A 23,368-nucleotide genomic window follows, 5' to 3' on the forward strand; every position below is an offset into this window, starting at 1 on the left:
CATCATCAACACACCATCTATTACCTTTTGGAGAGTGGTGTCTCATAGATTGGTTAGGTTTCGCTTGGGAGCCTTTGACAAGATTGTGGAGTTGAACCAAGAAGTTTGTAAGGGGAAGGAGATCGCCTACTTCGTGAAGATCTACCCGAGTGAGGCAAGTCCTTCACGGGCGATGGACATGGTGGGATAGACAAGGTTGCTTCTTCGTGGACCCTTCGTGGGTGGAGCCATCCATGGACTCGCGCAACCATTACCCTTCGTGGGTTGAAGTCTCCATCAACGTGGATGTACGATAGCACCACCTATCGGAACCACGCCAAAAATCTTCGTGTCATCATTGCATTTGCACTCTCCAAACCATTCCCTTTACCTTCATGTGCAATGTTTCACTTTCCGCTTCTATACTCTTAGAATTTCATGTGTAGGTTGATTGCTTGACTTGTACTAGTTTCTAAAATCTGCCAACAACTAAAATTGGGAAAAGGTTAGATTTTTATTTGGTCAAGTAGTCTAATCAACCTCCCTCTGGACCTACTTCCAATCCTACAAATGCTCGCAAGGCCTTGTGGGCAGTTCGTAGTGGTAGACAAGGACGTCATGTTACACGCACAACTGGGTGACGGAAACCTTCTAATCTTGCCCGACACGACCGCTGGTGAACTCGAGGTCGAAGTCGACCACTTGGTGCTTGTCCTCATCAAGCAACTTCTCTATAGTTTGGATGGAGCTCTCCACCGGGACCGGATCGTTCGTGTACACAACCAAGAGGTCCTTCCCCCTCATGTGGGTGTCCACTACGTGATGCGTGGTGAACTGCCCCCCGTTGTTGTCGTCGGCCGCTGGTAGCGCCATTTGGAGCCACAGGGAGCGCCATTGGAACCGCTGGATGTCCTCTCTGTATGTGTCATCGTGGGTGTGCTTATTGTGTCGTGTGGCGCAAGAGATGAAGGTGAATGGCCGCGGGAATAAATGGGTGTCGGGCGGCCAGGATTCTTGGCGCATGCGCATGGAAGTTTTTGCAGCGGGTAACTGCATCGCGGCGCCGCGCCCGGCGCAACCGCATGCATAATGGCAGCACGAACGTACGTGATCGTGTGTCATGCCCAAACACTGGCAACACGCGTGGAGGGATGAGGAGAGAGCGCGCGTGGCAGGACGCGAGCAGAGCACGTCGCGGCCGCCTCAACTGCGAGCAACCACACGCATAGAGCAGTTGAACACGCAGGGAATGGTCGTCTACAAGCCGGTCGGCAGTTGCGACGCTGCATAGAGAGCGGTCGTGTGCTACTACCTCTGTCTTGGTCTATTAGTCCTCTTTATATTTTGTGCCATATGTTGACCTTAAATTTAACTAACAATAATTTTAATGCATGTTCTAAAAATTATATAATTGGAAACTATGTTCAAATATGAATCCAACGATATAATCTTTGGCGACATGTATTCGTATTTTATTAGTTAAATCTCTAGTCAAAATTTGGCACAAAAATACAAAGAGGACTTATAAACCAGGACGGGGGTAGTAGGTAATTAAATCGCAAACGTTTTTTTATTAACCGTATGTGTACGTGTCCTTTCGTCCTCCTCTCGCGTCTTGTCACCCCACTGCCACAAACGGCTTCGAGCGTAAGCTTGAGTAGCACGTGGGGGCATTCTTTTGGCCAAACGGTGGCTTGAAGTGGCGCCAACGAATCGTCGGTGAGCCTGTTCCCGCGCAACCACACAGGTTCCCGCACAAGCTTCCCTCCTTGGTGAAATCCCCCAAATCCCAATGCTTACCGGCTTGCTATATAAACCCTCACGGTCAGCGAGTCCTCGCATTTTCCCCTCCCTCCCTGTAGCTTACCTCGTCCGCTTCTCCCACAATCGCCAATGGCACCAGTCCGTCATTGTCACTCAGCCACTCTGCCATCATCGGAGGACAGCTCCAGCTAGGAGGCTACACCGCAGCGGTGGTGCAGTCCCTGGCGTAGTGTAGTGCACATTGCGTCCCTGTTGGGTGTGCGTAGAACAGCCACCACACGCTCCGCCACCGCTGTCCATCGGCAGCTGTTGCCGGCCGCCGTGGCCGCCACACCATCGTCGAAAGCCAGGGCCATCATCCACTCTGTCGTCGTGTCCCGAAGGTGGGAGGTGGCCATCATGGCCGCCACCCCACCGTCGGCCACTGTAGCCATCACCCGCCCCGCCACCGCGGCCCGAAGGCGGCACCACCACCCAATCATCGGCCGCCATGGCCGCCAGCTCAGCGTCAACCGTCGGGGTCATCACTCGCTCCGCCACCGCCTCCCGAAGGCGGGAGGCGGAGGTGGAGGCCCGCATGTGCGTCAGCGAACTTGCGCGCTACATCGAGTTCCTGTGGGAGGTGGAGGAGCGCCTCGTCAAGCACGCAAAAGAACCTTACCACCGCCGTGGCCACAGCACACGCCACCGCAGAGGCGAGTAATGAGGAGATCTATGAGGAGTCCTGCCGCTTCAAGAGGGGTCGTCTGGAGCAGCACAGGGCGTTCGAGGTGAGCATCGCTGAAGGTGCAGCAGCGGCAAGCACCATACTGTAATAGTCCAGCTCGTCGGTAGGCTCCTCATCCTCCGCCTCTTACTGAGCATGCTCGGCAGAGGAGAGGCTTCTGGAAATAGTATAAAGCCCCTCCATAGTAGTACTAGTATTTATGGGCTATTTTGTTCAGTTCATCTGACTATAGATGTGGTTGAATTGTACAATGTACTTAAAATTAGCTAGTATATATAGTTGAACTATGCGGCTAGCAACAATTGGGAAAATGTTTGGTCGGTTCAGTTGTCGAGTTGAACTATTTGTATAAAGAAGGAACCGCTTAATCTATGAATGAAATCTATGCTTAATTACTGAATTTTAGTTGCAAAAATTAGATAGTGCTAGTGATTTTTAGCTGCAATTTTTGACAAATGGCAGTGTTACAAGGTTGACAAAGGCCAATGTTATTAGATCAACAAATGTCAATCTTTCTAGTTTGACAAATGACAATATACCAAATATGTCAGATGCAAATCTTACCAAATTGTCTGTACGTGGTTGTGATAACCCACAAGTATAGGGGATCAATTGTAGCCTCTTTCGATAAGTAAGAGTGTCGAACCCAACAAGGAGCTAAAGGTAGAGCAAATATTCCCTCAAGTTCTATCAACCACCGATACAACTCTACGCACACTAGACGTTCGCTTTACCTAGAACAAGTATGAAACTAGAAGTACTTTGCAAGAATAAAACTACAAATAAATTGCAAGGTAATAAAAGTGGATAGCTTTGGTCAACAAGAAAGTTATTTGTCCCTAGGCAATCAATAACAAGTACTTGTAATCATTCTTGTAGTTTTATATGAGGGATAGGCCTGAGCTAACATACTTTCTCTACTTGGATCATATGCACTTATGATTGGAACTCTAGCAAGCATCCGCAACTACTAAAGATCTTAAGGTCGTGAAAGCCAACCATAGCATTAAGTATCAAGTCCTCTTTACTCCCATACGTCATACCCCAGTTACTCGGGTTTAAGTTTCTGTCACTCTCGCAACCCACCGTAAGTGAACCATGAACTATTGCAACACCCTATAGCGAGGTCCCCTCACGTTTGCGCAAGAACGGAGGGCACCGTAGGACAGCACCATAAATAAAATATACAATCATACCAACCAAGATCACGATTAACCCACAGGACAAAACGAATCAACTCAAACATCATAGGATAACCATAGATCATTGGGAAATAATATATGGAGTTTAGCACCATGTTTAAGTAGAGATTACAGTGGGGGGAAGAGGTGTTACACCGCTCCATAGAGGGGGAGAAAGTTGGTGTTGACGGTAGCAAGATTGTTGATGTAGATCGTTGTCCTGATCGTTTCCCCAGTGGCACTCTAGCGCCACTGGAAGCGAGGGGGAGAGAGCTCCCCTCCTTCTTCTTCTTCCTTGGCCTCCCCCCTAGATGGGAGGAGAGTTTCCCCTCCGGTCCACGGTCTCCATGGCGGAGGAGGGGCGGGAGCCCCTCCGAGATTGGATCTCCCTCTATGTTCTCTTCTGTTTCGCGTTCCCCAGATCTGGCCGAAAACCGTTTCTTATATTCCCGGAGATCCGTAACTCCGATTGAGCTAAGATTTTAACACGATTTTTTTTCGGATATAAGCTTCCTTGCGCCCGAAGTAGAGGTCCAACTGACTTTCGAGGAGGGCACAACCCACCACCGTGTGCCAGGGGCCTCTGGCGCGCCCTGGTGTCTTGTGGGCTGTGTGGGCCTCCGTTTGCGGTGATTCCAACTCCCAAAAATCACATATATTCCAAAATAATTCTCCGTGAAATTTTATTGCATTTGGACACGTTTGATATGGATTTTCTTCGATACAAAAAATATGCAGAAAACAGGAACTGGCACTGGGCACCCGATCAATAGGTTAGTCCAATAAATCATATAAAAAGTTGCCAAAAATTTGTGAAAGTTGTATAATATTGGCATGAAACAATCGAAAATTATAGATACGACGGAGACGTATCAGCATCCCAAGCTTAATTCCTTCTCGTCCTCGAGCAGGTAAATGATAAAAAAAGATAATTTTTTATGTGGAATGCTACCTAGCATAAACTTGATCATATATCTAATCATGGCATGAATATTAAGACATAAGTGATTGGAAGCAATAGTCTATAATTTGACATAAAGACATCAATACTCAGGCATCCCAACAAACAATCATGTCTTTCAAAATATCAACGCTAAAGAAAGATATCCCTAAAAAATCATATAGTCTTGTCATGCTCTGTCTTCTTAACACAAAGTATTTATCATGCACAACCCCGATGACAAGCCGAGCAATTGGTTTATACTTTTTAATGCGCTTTAGCTTTTTCAACCCTCATGCAATACATGAGCGCAAGCCATGGATATAACACTACGGGTGGAATAGAGTACAATGATAAGGGTAAATATAGAGAAGACAAAAAAGTAAGAAAGTCTCACATCGATGCGGCTAACCAACGGGCTATGGAGATGCCCATCAATCGATATCAACGTGAGGAGTAGGGATTGCCATGCATCGAATGCATTAAGAGCTATAAGTGTATGAAAGCTCAATATGAAAACTAAGTGGGTGTGCATCTAATCCTATAATGAAAAATTCCCACTAGTATATGAAAGTGACAACATAGGAGACTCTCCATATGAAAAACATAGTGCTACTTTGAAGCACAAGTGTGGTAAAGGATACTAACAATGCCCCTTCTCTCTTTTTATTATTTTTTTCTTCTTCTTTTTCTTTCTTTCTTTCTTTCTTTTTTTCTTTTCTTCTTTTTTCTTTCTTTGTTTACATTTTCTCTCTCATTGTACGAAGTCTCATCCCGACTTGTGGGGGAATCATAGTCTCCATCATCCTTTCCTCACTGAGGCACTGCTCTCAAAATGATTAATGATGATCATCACACTTCTATTTACTTATAACTCAAAAGAAAATAAAAATTACAACTCGATACCTATGATAAAGTATGACTCTATATGAATGCATCTGGCAATGTACCAGGATGTGCAATGATCTAGCGTAACATGTACGAAAAATGATGAACGGTGGCTGAGCCAAAACTACTATGGCAGCTATATGATCACGCAAAGCAGTATGACAATGAATGCTCAAGTCATCAAACGGAAGCGGTGGAAGTTGCATGGCAATATATCTCGGAATGGCCATGGAAAAGCCGTAATAGGTAGGTATGGGGGCTGTCTGGAGGAAGATATAATAAGGCTTATGTGTGATAGAGCGTATCATATCACGGGGTTTGGATGCACCTGCGCAGTTTGCACCACGTCTTGATGTGAGAAAGGGCAATGCAGGTACCGTAGAGGCTAGCAAATTGCGGAAAGGTAAGAGTGCGTATAATCCATGGACTCACATTAGTCATAAAGAAATCATATACTTATTGTAAAAGTTTTTTAGCCCTCAAAGCAAAGTACTACTACACATGCCCCTAGGGGGATAGATTGGTAGGAAAAGACCATCGCTCGTCCTCGACCATCGCTCATAGTGAAGACAATCAATAATAAATCATGCTCCAACATCATAGCATAACGAGAGACTATACGTGCATGCTTCAGGAATCACAAACCTTAACACCAATATTCCTACTAACACAACCATTTACTAGTACCTCCCACATATTATCATCTCTATATCGTAAAACTATTGCAAGGAATCAGACATATCATATTCAGTGATCCATTAGTTTTATGTAGGATTTTATGACTAACCATGCAATTGACCAATTCCTTTTGACTCTCTAAATAAATATAAGTGAAGCATGAGAGTTTAATTCTTTCTACAGATGACCATGCTCTAACAAATATAAGTGAGGCAAAAGAGCATTCTTCAAACAACGGTTTTCTATGTGAAGAGAAATAGGCAATCCAAACTTCAAATGATATAAGTGAAGCACATGAAGCATTCTACAAGGCCATACTCAAAAGATATAAGTGAAGTGCAATGAGTATTCTATAAATAAACCATGGACTATATCATACCAGCATGGTGCATAAAATAAAAATGAAAACTAAATGCAAAAGATGCTCCAAGATTTGCACATATCACATGAACGAAACGAAACCGAAAACATACCGATACTTGTTGAAGAAAGATGGGATGCCTTACGGGGCATCCCCAAGCTTAGACGCTTGAGTCTCCTTGAATATTTACTTGTGGTGCCTTGGACATCCCCAAGCTTGAGCTCTTGCCTCTCCTCCTTCTCCACATATCGAGACCTCCTCGATCTTTGATCACTTCATCCACACAAAACTCAAGAGAAAGTTCGGTAAGATCCGTTAGTATAATAAAGCAAATCACTACTCTAAGTACTATTGCAAACCAATTCATATTTTGTTTTTGCATTGTAGCTACTGTAATATAACTTTTCCATGGCTTATACCACCGATAAAAATCGATAGTTTCATCAAAACAAGCAAACAATGCATCAAAAACAGAATCTGTCTTAAACAGGACAGTCTGTAGTAATCGGAACATTCACCATACTTCTGGTACTTCAAAAAATCTGATTTTTTTTGGAAAATAATAATTTTGTATAGCAAGACAGTGCAAAAGGTTTCAGAACCATTTGACGTTCCTGTAATAAATGTAAAATCGCGCACTACAGCCAAAGTTTCTGTTTTGCACCGCACAAACCAACAAGCAATCTAAACATCCTAAAGGAAAATCTTGGCACATTATTTTTATAATAAAATGGAATTTTACAAGGGAATAAATATTTTTGTTGAAAATTTTCTGTAATTAAGATTCACAAAGTTTCCATGGGCATGAACAAATTTCAAGGCATGCTCCTGCTTCCACGGTGCTCGTCTATCTCACTTTCACTTTTCTTTTTGTGAAGTTTTAAGTTCCCCTCTATATTTTTTTGTTTTTAAACTTTATAAAATCACTCAACAGAAATTAATGACTCTCTAAAAATTTTGGGTTGCAGCGCTTTCTTTAAAGCCATTAAGCTAGGCATAAAGTGCTCAAGTAATGGATCCACCCGGATCCCATGGTATATCAAAGCCAATTTGAATCAACTGTGATTTAGAATTTAGTAGTGAGCACAAAGCAACATATATCACGCAATGACGAAGTCTAAATCTCTTCCTATGCATCGGCATGTCATATAAGAACAATTCATGCACATCAAGTAAAGGCCAATACACAGTATAAGCAGTTTCTTGCAATTTTTTCGTGTTGGAAACATAGAGAGGTGGAGATATAGTTCCTCTCTCATAATAATTGCAAGTAGGAGCAGCAAGCGCATGCATATTATATTCATCAAAATCATCATGTGTAGTAGCAAAATGCAACCCATCAACATAATCCTTAATAAGAGCAAACTTCTCCGATATAGTGTTGTTTGGAAAATTCAAAAAGATAATAGGACTATCATGCGTGGGTGCAATAGCAACAATTTCATTCTTAACATAAGGAACTATAGCAAGTTCATCTCCATAAGCATAATTCATATTGGCATCTTGGCCACAAGCATAGTAAGCATCAGTTTCATCAAAAAGGGATATTTCAAATGAATCAACGGAATCATAGCAATTATCATAGCATTCATCCTTCGGTAACAACAAAGGGACATTAAACAATGTATGGGTTCGAGGGTTACTCTCATTAGAAGGTGGGCACGGGTAGCTAATCCGATCTTCCTCCTTTTGTTCTTCGCTCTCCTCATCATCTTTTTCATCCAATGAGCTCACAGTTTCATCAATTTCTTCTTCCATAGACACCTGCAAAATATTAGTCTCTTCTTGGGCAGCGGAGACTTTCTCAATAAATTCATCAATATTGGAATTATATTTATAATTATCATAGCAATATTTAAGGATGGCAAAATTTTCAGGTCTATAAACATCATCATCAAAAGCTTCATATTTTTCAAACAAAGATTCAATTTCATAAGCACCCTTAAAAGCAAAAAATTCTTCTATTCGTTCCACATCATAGTAATCATATATACCTCTAGCATAAGAAGCCAAGGTTTCATTATCATTATATTCACATGAAAAGGGAAGATGTGGAGTGTTCATCTTAGAGCAACAAGTATAATCATATCTCAAGCATAGCTCCCGAGCATACCAATGCAACATATGAATTTGATCCCATAACAATTTCCCTTTATGAGTCAAGCAATAATCCCAAAAGTATTCACGTTGATATAAAGTTACTCCCATTATATAGCTGAATGGGGTTTCCTAAGGATTATTAAAGTAGTGCATAATATCTTTTACATAACGAGCATCGAGGGTTTTAGCAGGTTCCCCATCTCCATGAGTAGCAAGTACAACTAATTTTTTTGGTGTTTCGTGTTCCATATCCATAACTAAAGACAGAGAACAACTTAGAACAGGAAATAAAAACTACTTAGTGATAAAGCAAACAAGCACACACGAGAATATTCACCCCCACACTATTGCTCCCTAGCAACGGCGCCAGAAAAAGGTCTTGATAACACACAAGTATAGGGTATCAATTGTAGCCTCTTTCGATAAGTAAGAGTGTCGAACCCAACGAGGAGCTAAAGGTAGAACAAATATTCCCTCAAGTTCTATCGACCACCGATACAACTCTACGCACACTAGACGTTTGCTTTACCTAGAACAAGTATGAAACTAGAAGTACTTTGCGAGAATAAAACTACGAATAAATTGCAAGGTAATAAAAGTGGATAGCTTTTGTCAACAAGAAAGTTATTTGTCCCTAGGCAATCGATAACAAGTACCGGTAATCATCCTTGTAATTTTATATGAGGGAGAGGCCTGAGCTAACATACTTTCTCCACTTGGATCATATGCACTTATGATTGGAACTCTAGCAAGCATACGCAAGTACTAAAGATCATTAAGGTCGTGTAAACCAACCATAGCATTAATTATCAAGTCCTCTTTACTCCCATACGTCATACCCCAGTTACTCGGGTTTAAGTTTCTGTCACTCTCGCAACCCACCGTAAGCGAACCTTGAACATATTGCAACACCCTACAGAGAGGGCCCCTCACGTTTATGCGAGAATAGAGGGCACCGTAGGACAACACCATAAATAAAATATACAATCATACCAACCAAGATCACGATTAACCCACAGGACAAAACGGATCTATTCAAACATCATAGGATAACCATAGATCATTGGGAAATAATATATGGAGTTGAGCACTATCTTTAAGTAGAGATTACAATGGGGGGAAGAGGTGTTACACCACTGCATTAGAGGGGGAGAAAGTTGGTGTTGACTGTGGCAAGATTGTAGATGTAGATCGCCGTCCCGATCGTTGCCCCGGTGGCACTCCGGCGCCAACGGAAGCGAGGGGGAGAGAGGCCCCCTCCTTCTTATTTTCCTTGGCCTCTCCCCTAGATGGGACGAGAGTTCCCCCTTTAGTCCATGGTCTCCATGGCGGTGGAGGGGCGGGAGCCCCTCCGAGATTGGATCTCCCTCTCTGTTCTCTTCTGTTTCGCGTTCCCCAGGTCTGGCTGAAAACCGTTTCTTATATTACCAGAGATCTGTAACTCCGGTTGCGCTGAGATTTTAACATGATTTTTTCCGGATATAAGCTTCCATGCGCCCGAAGTAGAGGTCCGACCGACGTTCAAGGAGGGCATAACCCACCACCACGCGCCAGGGGCTTCTGGCGCGCCCTGGTGTCTTGTGGGTTGTGTGGGATTCCGTTTGCGGTGATTCCAACTTCCAAAAATCACATATATTCCAAAATAATACTTCATAAAAATTTATTCAATTTGGACTTCGTTTGATATGGATTTTCTGCGATACAAAAAACATGAAGAAAACAGGAACTGGCACTAGGCACTGGATCAATAGGTTAGTCCAATAAATCATATAAAAAGTTGCCAAAAATATGTGAAAGTTGTATAATATTGGCATGAAACAATCAAAAAATTTAGATATGACGGAGACGTATCAGGTTGCACGGGTCATCCGAAAAAACATTTGCGTTGAAGGGATGTACAAATCTTGCATGCCAGATTTTCTCTTCGCTTAGGGGCGAAGGAGCCATAGCTCTCCCTCTGCATACCGTATACAATCTGAACTGTTTGCGATGAAGGGATGCACAAATCTTGCGAGACAATTTTTTCTCTTGGCTTACTGGGGAAGACCATAGCTCTTCCTCTGCATATGGGTGTTCTATCTAAAACATTTGCAATGAAGAGCTCCACAAATCCTGCTCGACACATTTTCCCTTGGCTTGCTCGGGAAGCTATCGGTTTGCATACAGGTGTTCTACCTTAAATGTTTGTGATGAGCGTTTTAAATTTAAAACCCATTGACGTTTTTTAATCATTTGATAAGTCTGTAATTCAGAGAGAAGAACGCAAGTTTGCTCAAACCATATGTTTCAATCAGTCACGCTGTGACTTTACATTCATACGATCAAGATACAGTATAAACCCCACAAAAACTAATTCCAGTGGCGGCGGAGGCGGCGTGTCGTGCCAGCGTTGTCGTTTTCATCCTCTGGGATGCCGTTGTTGAGGTCTTGAAGGCAGCGCAAAATGTTCTTCACTTGGAAATCAAACATCTTGTCATCGCGAGATCAACAGGCGGGGCGCGGGAGAACGGTAACTCACGGTGTTGCGAGGTGGCGGTTGACGGCGGCGTCCCATGACACCGACGGGGGCGCGCGCACGGGCACGGGCGTGATGGGTGCAGGCCAATGCACGGGGACCGGCACCACGATGGGTGTAGGGGCGCGCACAGGCACTGGCACGGGCTCTGGCATGTACACAAGCTTGCGCGGGTCCCCGACGACCTTGCTGACGCCCGCGGCTTCCAGCTCTGCGATAGTGATCGGAGACCAGCCCACTAATGCTACGGGGATGGTCGCTGGCGCGGGCGCGGGGATGGGATCTGGGACGGGTGTGGGGGTAGCAATCGCCGCGGCTAGCTGGTTCAGAGCCATGTCCCCATTCCTCCTTATTTTCTATCTCGTCCGGCTCGGAGTCGACTTCACCAAACTGGAAGACTAGTGGCAGATGATCCTTCTGCGCCATGGAGTTGGTGGAGGTCCGTGGGAGGGGAATGGGAGGCAAATAGTAAGGCCGCCCATATTAAACAGTGGCTCGGGTTCCATTAATGGAGAGGATGTGAGCAAGGCGGGTGGCCATGGAAGTCAAAGGGCTCGCTTCCCACTGAGCCTGCGCAGCGTACAGCTCGCACACTTCCCATGAGCCTGCCCATTGGAGGACAGCTTGCACGCCTCCTAGTCAGCCTGCACAGTGTACTACGCTCGCATGCCTCCCGTCTACTCAAGAAGCTGTCTGCACGGCATCTCCTAGCCATTAAAAGTGTGACGGGTGACGTCACGTGAATGGTTAACAGAACGCCCATGATTTAAATTATATAAAATGTTTGAGATGATAGGTGGCAGCTACTTGTTTCAAAATGTGTTGTTGGCTATTGATTTGAGTGCGCCTTCTCTCAAATTGGACACAAAAAATATAACAACATGTCGGGTGCCATTCCATGATAGCATGCCAAGTTTCATGAAATTTAGATGAGTTTTGGATTTACTAGAATTTAAAATGAAAGTATCTCAACATTTTGCCGGCAAGCAACGGTTCCCTGGTGTTTGAAAATCATTCCCATTTCTTGCATGGTACCTAAGCATGCACCCAAGGACACACATTTGATTTTTGAACCAATTTTTTTGCACTGGAGCATGTGCATGTAGTTCAAAATTTAATTATGCAGATAAAATGCCTACAAAACAAGTTAATGTATACAAATGTCCAAAAGAACCCCCAAAATTCCAAATTTTAACACGACACTCATGTTGCTCTATGTTGCCACTAGGACAAAATTTGAAAGCAAGAGGAGGCAACGAATATCGTTTCATCCACGAAGAAGGCACATTCCCTACCGGGGCCATGAGGCTCATTGTGAGAAGCTCTTGTTTGCGAGAAGTTTATACCAAACCTACCCCAAATGGGACAATGTTTTTACCACAGCATGTTGATGTCGTTCCATGATAGCATGCCAAGTTTCATGAATTTCAGACGAGCTTTGGATTTACTAGAACTTTAAAATTATGTATCTCAATGTTTGCGGCCAAGCGACGGTGCCCTGGTGTTTGAAATTCATTGCCATTTCTTGCATGGGACCTAGGCATCCAACCAAGGACAAACATTTGATTTTTAACCTATTTATATGCACTTGAGCATGTGCTTGTAGTTCAAATTTGAATTATGCACATAAAATGCCTAGAAAACTCAGTTAATGTATAACGAACCCCAAAAAATCCAAATTTTAACACAACACTCTTGTTGTTCTATGTTGATGAAAGGATCGAGAAGAGGTGTCTAGAGGGGGGTGATTAGACCCTCAACAAAGAAAAGTAGCAGTTTTTAATTTCTTCAATTTAAGGTGGAGTTTTAGCACAAGTTTAAACATTCACAATACATTTCAAGCAAGGATGGCAAGAGTATATGAGCAGCAGAAATTAAAGCATGCAAGTTGCAGGAAAGTAAAGGGATGGGATTGGAGTATGCAAACGCAACTGGAGACACGGAGATTTTTGGCGTGGTTCCGATGGGTGGTGCTATCATACATCCACGTTGGTGGAGACTTCAACCCACGAAGGGTAATGGTTGCATGAGTCCATGGAGGGCTCCACCAACGAAGGGTCCACAAAGAAGCAACCTTGTCTATCCCACCATAACCATCGCCCATGAAGGACTTGCCTCACTTGGGTATATCTTCATGAAGTAGGCGATCTCCTTGCCCTTACAAACTCCTTGGTTCAACTCCACAATCTTGAGGAGGATCCCAAGTGACACCTAACCAATCTAGGAGACACCACTCTCCAAAAGGTAATAGATGGTGTGTTGATGATGAACTCCTTGCTCTTGTGCTTCAAATGATAGTCTCCCCAACACTCAACTCTCTCTCACGGATATGGATATGATGGAAAGATGATTTGAGTGGAAAGCAACTTGGGGAAGGCTAGAGATCAAGATTCTTGTGGTTGGATTGGAATGTCTTGGTCTCAACACATGAGTAGGTGGTTCTCTCTCAGAAAATGGATGCTGGAAGTGTAGTCAGGTTATAATGGCTCTCTCCACAAATGGAGAATGGGTGGAGGGGTATATATAGCCTCCACACAAAATCTAGCCATTACACACAATTTACCAAACTCAGTGGGACTGAATAGTGAAACTCGGTCAGACTGGTATGGTTCAAAATGTGAATGTTAGGATTTTTGGTGGGACCAACATGATCAACTCGGTGGGACCGATGTGCTAGGGTTAGGGTAAAACCTCAACTCAGTTTGACCGATTACACAAACTTGGTGAGGCCGATTTTGGTAATGAGCAAATAGAGAGTTGGTCAAGCAAACTCGGTGGGACCGACTACATATTTCGGTGGGAATGAAATAATTGCAACAGGCAACAGAGAGTTTGCAATCCCATCTCGGTGAGGCCGAGATCCCATCAGTGTGACCGAATTGATTAGAGTTTCTTGCAGTGGCTATGTCAAGTGAACTCGGTGGTGCCAGATAGATCAAATCGGTAGGGCCGAGTTTGACTTTAGGTTTAGGACATAGGTGGAAATGAGAAAGTGGTTGAGGTATTTGGAGCATATCACAAAGCACTTTGAGCAAGTAGTCCATTGAGCAACACCTCATCCCCTTTTAATAGTATTGGCTTTTCCTATGGACTCAATGTGATCTTGGACCATAAAATGAAGATGTAGAGTCTTGAGCTTTTGCCAATGTTTGTTCTTAGCATCTTGAAGGGGTTCCGCATCCTCTTGTCCATGCCACTCCACTATTGAACTTATCTGAAATATACTAGATAAAAATATTAGTCCAACAAGATATATGTTGACATTAATTACCAAAATCACCCAGGGAGCACTTATGCTTTCAATCTCCCCCTTTTTGGTAATTGATGACAACATAAATCAAAGCTTTAGATAAAGATATGAAGAATAACAAGTAAAGCTTTGGAAGGACATGTAACACGCATATGCTCCCCCTACATGTATGCAATCATGTGAATATAGAATGTAAGATCAAGTTAATGCATAAGCATGTCAGAGCAAGCAACGAGTTACATGTATCTTGGCTATATGCATCAGAGCAAATGATGTAACTACAGGGAATATACCTCCATGTTCATGAGTCCTTCTTGCAACCAATATGTGCATCAGCAAGAGATCCTCATGCACATGAGTGTGATGCATATACTTACCTTGTGGTCTTGAGCTGGCTTTGGGAAAGATGAACCTGAGTAAACAAGGTTAGATAACACACGAACACCTACTAGACAAAGCAAGTTGAGAAAACCACAAGAGTACCAAGATTGGGATGACATGTAGAGAGTGATTACTAGGTACGCTATTTGGATATAGACATGTCCCCAAAGAGTAAAGATATGCAATGAATTCGAAGATTTTCTTCCCTTAAGTGACTTTCTCCCCCTGAATCTTATATTGGATAATGGGAGAAGATAGGGTAAAAGAAAATCAGAGCAAAAACAATCATAATCAAACATAACACATACTAACATGGCTTTCCCCTCTTGAAGACATGTGACTTCTCTCCTCTATGGATAATAAGCATCTAGAGAAGCTTAAGGCGTGCATTCTCTCTTATGTGATAAGCTTTGATGTGCTCTCTCTCCCCATTTGACATCAATTTCCAAGAAGGGATCTTCTAGAGCATGAGTCAAGTATGTTTGGTCCTTGAGTCACATTACAAAGCAACATGTAATATAAGATGCTGGTAGAGGACAAGAATCATTGAGTGAAGCTGGTACAAATATGCAGGATGCAAATGGCAAAGCGTTTTCTCAGCATTGAAATTGGTAACACCGAGACTTTCTCTTCGGTGGCACCGAGTTGTTTGGGTTGAGCCGAAAGAAAAAACAAGTGAGGCCGAATTCAGCACAAAGAGAAAGCAATTGTCATCTCAGCTCACTTAGGCAAATAAGATCTCACAAGGATTTGCAAGGAATTAACTGAAAGATTTGCAATGAATTGGATGCAGTGAATGCAGAACATAACTGAAGAGAAACGAGATCTAGATGAAGTTGCAAGAGATAAATGCAAGAACACAAAAAAACACTAGAGAACTTCATCTAGAATTGGTCGTCGACAAAGTCACCTATGTTAGAGTATATTGACTGAGGAGTCAAGTGAGATCACTTGATTGTAGGTCATACTCATCGTTTAAGCTCAAAATGGGGTTGTCATTTTTTGTTTAAGCATTTTGATGTATTCTCATCTTGTTGAGCTACTTTGACCCATGTCTTGGGGTAAAGCTTCTCTAAGATGGAATAACATACCTTGGGTGGTGGTGCTGTTCTTGATCATCTAGTTGAACCTGTGTGGAATGCTCAAGGTTGATGTAGCTCATCAAGAGTTGGGAGCACCGCTTGTAGTTTGATTTCATCTACCTACATGGGTTAGTCTTGCAGGGAAGAGCACTTGTTATCCAAAATGACAAGCATGAAGTTTGATACCAAATGAAATTTGATATATAGAGATTGTCAAAGGATATGTTGAAATGATTTATGCTTCCTTGTCTTCAACCACCAATTTGTAGAGACTTGGTGATGTAGGAATTGCTCAAGATATGAGTGATTGCAATCTCATAGATTTAGATTCATCCAAGTACCTACAAGGGTTAGATAGCATGCAAGGGTACAAGTATAGATCCAAGACATATGATCATCATCATAAGAGAAATATCAAGGATTAGTCAAAGGCTCATGCCTTGCATGTATCCAAATGGAGTTTCTACTCCAAGTTTGAGGCATCAATGATGTTCAATTCACTGCTCAAACAGCAAAATACTTTCTCATCAAGCGGTTTTGTGAATATATCCGCCAAGTGCTTATCGGTAGGAACATGCTTAAGATCAATGTCTCCTTTAGCAATATGATCTCGAATGAAATGATGACGAACGTCAATATGCTTAGTTCGAGAATGTTGCACGGGACTGTGAGCAATCTTAATAACACTTTCATTGTCACAAAGCAATGGAACATGTTTCACATATATGCCATAATCTTTAAGAGTTTGGGTCATCCAAAGTAATTGAGCACAACATGAACCGGCGGCAATGTATTCCGCTTCAGCGGTGCATAAGGATACTGAGTTTTGTTTCTTGGAGGACCAAGACATAAGAGAACTACCAAGAAATTGACATGTAGCCGAAGTGGACTTTCTATCAACCTTGTCATCGGCATAGTTCGAGTCGGAATAGCCAACAAGATCAAAATAAGACCTCTTAGGATACCAAATGCCAAATTTTGGTGTATGAATTAAGTATCTCACTATCCTTTTCACTTCCTTAAGATGACATTCTTTGGGGGCCGCTTGATATCGTGCACACATGCACACACTTAGCATAATATCGGGATGGGAGGCACATAGATATAACAATGAACCAATCATGGAGCGGTAAACCTTTTGGTCAACCGATTTGCCATCCTTAGTCAAGTCAAGATGTCCACTAGTAGGCATGGGTGTTGTCATACCTTTGCTTTCTTGCATGTTGAACTTCTTGAATAAGTCCTTGGTATAATTTTTTTGAGAGACAAAGGTACCTTCCTTAGTTTGCTTGATTTGCAAACCAAGAAAGAATTTGAGTACACACATCATAGACATCTCAAACTTCTTCGACATTAGATTTCCAAACTTTTCACTAAAATGAGGGTTAGTCGAACCAAATATGATATCATCAACATAAATTTGGCACACAAATAATTCACCATTAACCCTTTTAGTAAAAAGAGTAGAATCAATTTTTCCAATCTCAAAGCCTTTCTCAATAAGGAACTTGGTCAAGCATTTATACCACGCTCTAGGAGCTTGTTTAAGACCATAAAGAGCTTTGTGAAGTTTGTAAACATGGTCGGGTTTCTTAGGATTAACAAAGCCAGGACATTGTTTAACATAAACTTCCTCCTCAATTTCACCAATTAGAAAATCACTTTTAATGTCCATTTGATATAATGTGATATAATGATGATTGGCATAAGCAAGTAAGATGCGTATGGACTCAAGTCTAGCAATGGGGGCATATATCTCACCATAGTCCATACCTTCGACTTGTGTGTAGCCTTGAGCGACGAGACGGGCCTTGTTTCTTACAACTTGTCCATGTTCATCTTGCTTATTCCGAAACACCCATTTGGTACCAATGATGTTGTGGTTGTTGTCAGGCTTCTCAACCAATGTCCACACTTGGTTCCTATCAAAGTTATGTAGCTCTTCGTGCATAGCATTTAACCAATCTGGATCTTCCAATGCTTTTCAACCTTCATAGGTTCAATGCTAGAGATGAATGAATAATGTTCACAAAAATTAGCCAAACAAGTTTTAGAGCGAGTGATTCTCCCGATTTGGATATCGTCAAAGATTTGTTCGATGGGATGGTCTCTTAAGATTCTTGCTCTAACTCGTGAGAGCTTTTGTTTGGGTCGGGGTGGAACATCTTCTTCATCATCTTGGCCTTCTTCGTTGTTGGTGTTATTGTTATCTTTTGGAGGTGGAGAAGGAGGTTGATGAGGTTCATTTTGATGTACATCCTCATTTTCTTCATCTTGGCGTGTCCCACTTGTGGATGCCTCCGAGTCAACTCTTGGTTTAGCTTGTCGTGAGGTAGAAGCTTACACTTGGACGGAGGAGGTACTCTCCTTCACCTCCATTGGGCGAATATTGCCAATAGACAAGTCTTGGGTTGCTTCTGAAGGGTTTTTGTCTCCTACATCAATTGGCAATTATTCTACTTGCGAGCCGTTAGATTCATCAAACTTCACATCTACCGTCTCTTCTACCTTTCGGGTGAAATTGTTGTAGACACGGTAAGTGTGAGAGTTTGAGCCATAACCGAGTAGGAAACCCTCATGAGATTTAGGAGCAAAGTTAGAACGATAATGCTTATCAAGAATATAGCACTTTGAGCCGAATACTCGAAAGTATCCAACTTGGGGTTTGTTATCGGTGAGAAGCTCGTATGTCGTCTTGTCGAGTAACTTGTGAAGATATAGACGATTTGTTGCATGACAAGTCATCTCAACCGCTTCCGCCCAAAAGTGTTTTAGCGTCTTGTACTCATCAAGCATCATTCTCGCCATCTCACTAAGAGTCCGGTTCTTCCTCTCGACAACTCCATTTTGTTGAGGTGTGTACGTAGCCGAGAACTCATGTGAAATCCCTTCTTCGTCAAGAAAGGTGTCCACATTGGCGTTCTTGAACTCTGTTCTGTTGTCGCTGCGAACCTTCTTGATCTTCACTTCAAATTGATGTTGGGCCTTCCTAGTGAAGTTCATGAAGATCTTTTGGACCTGCGATTTATCATCAAGAAAGAACACCCACGTAAATCTTGAAAAATCATTGACTATGACTAAACCAAACAAGTTTCCACCGAGAATTTTATAGGCGTTTGGACCAAAGAGATTCATATGAAGTAGCTCGAGCGGTCTTCTCGTGGTCATGATGTTCTTCACGGGTTGGATCCCTCCAACCTGTTTTCCTGCTTGACAAGCACTGCACAATCTATCCTTGTCAAATACAACGTCTTTTACTCCAAGGATATGATCACCTTTAATAAGCTTATCAAGATTTACCATGCCCACATGACTAACCTTCTATGCCACAATCAACCTTTAGAAGATTTAGCAATTAAGCAAGTTCTAGGTTGAGCATTTTTAGTGAAATCAACAATGTATAGATCACCTCTATGTATACCGGTAAAGACCATTATATGATTATCTCTTCGAAACACTTGGCAATCTACTTCAGTAAATAGGACATTGAATCCAAAGTCAGCTAGTCTAGATACGGAAAGTAAATTATAGCCAAGAGATTCAACGAGCATGACATTGTTTATGGAGCTATCGTGTGAGATGGCCACCTTAACAAAGCCAACCACCTTACCCTTTGAGTTATCACCAAAAGTGACATACTTTCGTGGGTCGTCGTTTTCAGCAAGCTCACAAAACATATCCTTGTCTCCGGTCATGTGATCGGTACATCCACTATCAAGAACCCATTCCTTTCCTCCAGCCATGTAGCCGCGAAGATTAGCCATAAGACCAAAGTGTCTCATAGACTCATCGAGATCAACGTCACTATCATCATCCTCATCATAGTATCCATGTTCAACATCGTCTTGTAATTGATCATTTCCTAGAGAGAGTGATTCATTAGATATATGATCTTGACAATGTTCATCTTTATAAATTCTAATGACTTCGAAAATGATGTTGCTAATTATTACAACATCTCCTTTGGCACGCATAAGGTCACAAAGCTCAAATAGACAATCACCAAACTTAGGATCATTGGAATTCATCTTACTTAAGTCAATTGACTTATGAAGAATCACATCTAGATTTTGCAAGGAATAGTTTGGAAATCGTTCCTCGAGAGATCTCCATATGGTGTAAGCACAATCAAGAGTAGGTAAGCAAACAATCAAATTTCTAGGCAAACCTCTAGTAATAAGACTGACAGTTCTAAGATTGCGGATCATGTCAAGAGACTAATCGGGAGTAGGATGCAAAGGATCGACAAGGGGCGCACAAGGGGTAGTAATGTACTTGTTCAAATTACATTCATTGAAAATCTCAAGCATCTCATTTTTCCAAGCATGAAAGAACTCTCCATCAAGTATAGGCACTCTATGTCTAAAACTCCCCAACATAGACTCATCCATCTTCCTCCAATGGCGATTAAACCAAAGCAATGGAGAACAATGCTTTGATACCAATTGAAAGGATCGAGAAGAGGTGTCTAGAGGGGGGTGATTAGACCCTTAACAAAGAAAAGTAGCCATTTTTAATTTCTTCAAGTTAAGGTGGAGTTTTAGCACAAGTTTAAACATTCACAATACATTTTAAGCAAGCATGGCAAGAGTATATGAGCAGCGGAAATTAAAGCATGCAAGTTGCAAGAAAGTAAAGGGATGGGATTGGAGTATGCAAACGCGATTGGAGACACGGAGATTTTTGGCGTGGTTCCAATAGGTGGTGCTATCATACATCCACGTTGGTGGAGACTTCAACCCACGAAGGGTAATGGTTGTGCGTGTCCATGAAGGGATCCACCCACGAAGGGTCCACGTAGAAGCAACCTTGTTTATCCCACCATGGCCATCACCCATGAAGGACTTGCCTCACTCGGGTAGATCTTCACGAAGTAGGCAATCTCCTCGCCCTTACAAACTCCTTGGTTCAACTCCACAATCTTGACGGAGGCTCCCAAGTGACACCTAACCAATCTAGGAGACACCACTCTCCAAAAGGTAATAGATGGTGTGTTGATGATGAACTCCTTGCTCTTGTGCTTCAAATTATAGTCTCCCTAACACTCAACTCTCTCACACAGATTTGGATATGGTGGAAAGATGATTTGAGTGGAAAGCAACTTGGGGTAGGCTAGAGATTAAGATTCTTGTGGTTGGATTGGAATGTCTTGGTCTCAACACATGAGTAGGTGGTTCTCTCTCAGAAAATGAATGCTGGTAGTGTAGGCACGTCCTGATGGCTCTCTCCACAAATGGAGAATGGGTGGAGGGGTATATATAGCCTCCACACAAAATCAAGCCGTTACACACAATTTACCAAACTCGGTGGGACCGAATAGTGAAACTCGGTTAGACCAATATGGTTAAAAATGTGAACGTTAGTATTGTCGGTGGGACCGACATGATCAACTCGGTGGGACTAATGTGCTAGGGTTGTAAAACCTCAACTCGGTTTGACCGATTACAGAAACTCGGTGAGACCAATTTTGGTAATGAGAAAATAGAGAGTTGGTCAAGCAAACTCGATGGGACCGACTGCATATTTCGATGGGACCGAAATAATTGCAACAGGCAACAGAGAGTTTGCAAGCCCATCTCAGTGAGACCGAGATCCCATCTGTGTGACCGAATTGATTAGGGTTTCTGGCAGTGGCTATGTCAAGTGAACTCGGTGGCGCCAGATAGATCAAATCAGTAGGGCCGAGTTTGACTTTAGGTTTAGGACATATGTGGAAATGAGAAAGTGGTTGAGGGCTTTGGACCATATCACAAAGCACTTTGACCAAGTAGTCCATTAAGCAACACCTCATCCCCTCTTAATCGTATTGGCTTTTCCTATGGACTCAATGTGATCTTGGACCACTAAAATGAAGATGTAGAGTCTTGAGCTTTTGCCAATGTTTGTTCTTAGCATTTTGAAGGGGTTCCACATCCTCCTGTCCATGCCACTCGACTATTGAACTTATCTGAAATATACTAGATAAAAATATTAGTCCAACAAGAGATATGATGACATTAATGAAGGAGATGTGCCCTAGAGGTAATAATAAAGTTGTTATTTACATTTCCTTATATCATGATAAATGTTTATTATTCATGCTAGAATTGTATTAACCAGAAACTTAGTACATGCGTGAATACATAGACAAACAGAGTGTCCCTAGTATGCCTCTACTTGACTAGCTTGTTTATCAAAGATGGTTATGTCTCCTAACCATAGACATGTGTTGTCATTTCATGAACGGGATCACATCATTAGAGAATGACGTGATGGACAAGACCCATCCGTTAGCTTAGCACTATGATCGTTTAGTTTGTTGCTATTGCTTTCATCATGACTTATACATGTTCCTCTGACTATGAGATTATGCAACTCCCGAATACCAGAGGAACACTTAGTGTGCTTTCAAACGTCACAACATAACTGGGTGATTATAAATATGCTCTATAGGTGTCTCCGATGCTATTTGTTGAGTTGGCATAGATCGAGATTAGGATTTGTCACTCCGATTGTCGGAGAGGTATCTCTGGGCCCTCTCGGTAATGCACATCACTATAAGCCTTGCAAGCAATTTAACTAATGAGTTTGTTGCGGGATGATGCATTATGGAATGAGTAAAGAGACTTCCCGGTAATGAGACTGAACTAGGTATAGTGATGCTGACGATCGAATCTCGGACAAGTAACATACCGATGACAAAGGGAACAACGTATGTTGTTATGCGGTTTGATAGATAAAGATCTTCGTAGAATATGTGGGAACCAAAATGAGCATCCAGGTTCCGCTATTGGTTATAGACCGGAGATGAGTCTCGGTCATGTCTACATAGTTCTCGAACCCGTACCGCATGCTTAACGTTCGATGACGATCGGTATTATGAGTTTATGTGTTTTGATGTATCGAAGGTTGTCTGGAGTCCCGGATGTGATCACGGACATGACGAGGAGTCTTGAAATGGTTGAGACATAAAGACTTATATATTGGAAGGTTATGTTTGGAAACCGAAAAGGTTTCAGATAGGTTCGGGCACTTTCCGGAGTACCGGGGGTTACCGAAACCACCTGGGGGGTAATGGGCCTTCATAGGCTTTAGTGGAAGAGAGGAGGAGGCGGCCAGGTGGAGGCGTGCACCCCCCAAGCCCAATCCGAATTGGGGGGGGGCGCCGGGACCCCTTTCCTTCTCTCCCTCTTCCTCTTTCCTTCCCCTCCTAGTTGGACTAGGAAAGGGGGTGATACGTCTCCAATGTATCTATAATTTTTTATTGTCCCATGCTATTATATTATCCATCTTGGATGTTTTATATGCATTTATATGTTATTTTATATGATTTTTGGGACTAACCTATTAACCTAGAGCCCAGTGCCAGTTTCTATTTTTTTCCTTGTTTCTGAGTTTTACAGAAAAGGAATACCAAACGGAGTCCAATTGACGTGCCAATTTTTTTATGATTTTTAATGGACCAAAAGAAGCCCCCGGAGTAAAAGAGTTGGGCCAGAAGAGTCCCGAGCCATCCATGAGGGTGGAGGGCGCGCCCTACCCC

Source organism: Triticum dicoccoides, chromosome 6B (genome assembly GCF_002162155.2).
Source record: "Triticum dicoccoides isolate Atlit2015 ecotype Zavitan chromosome 6B, WEW_v2.0, whole genome shotgun sequence".
Taxonomy (NCBI): domain Eukaryota; kingdom Viridiplantae; phylum Streptophyta; class Magnoliopsida; order Poales; family Poaceae; genus Triticum; species Triticum dicoccoides.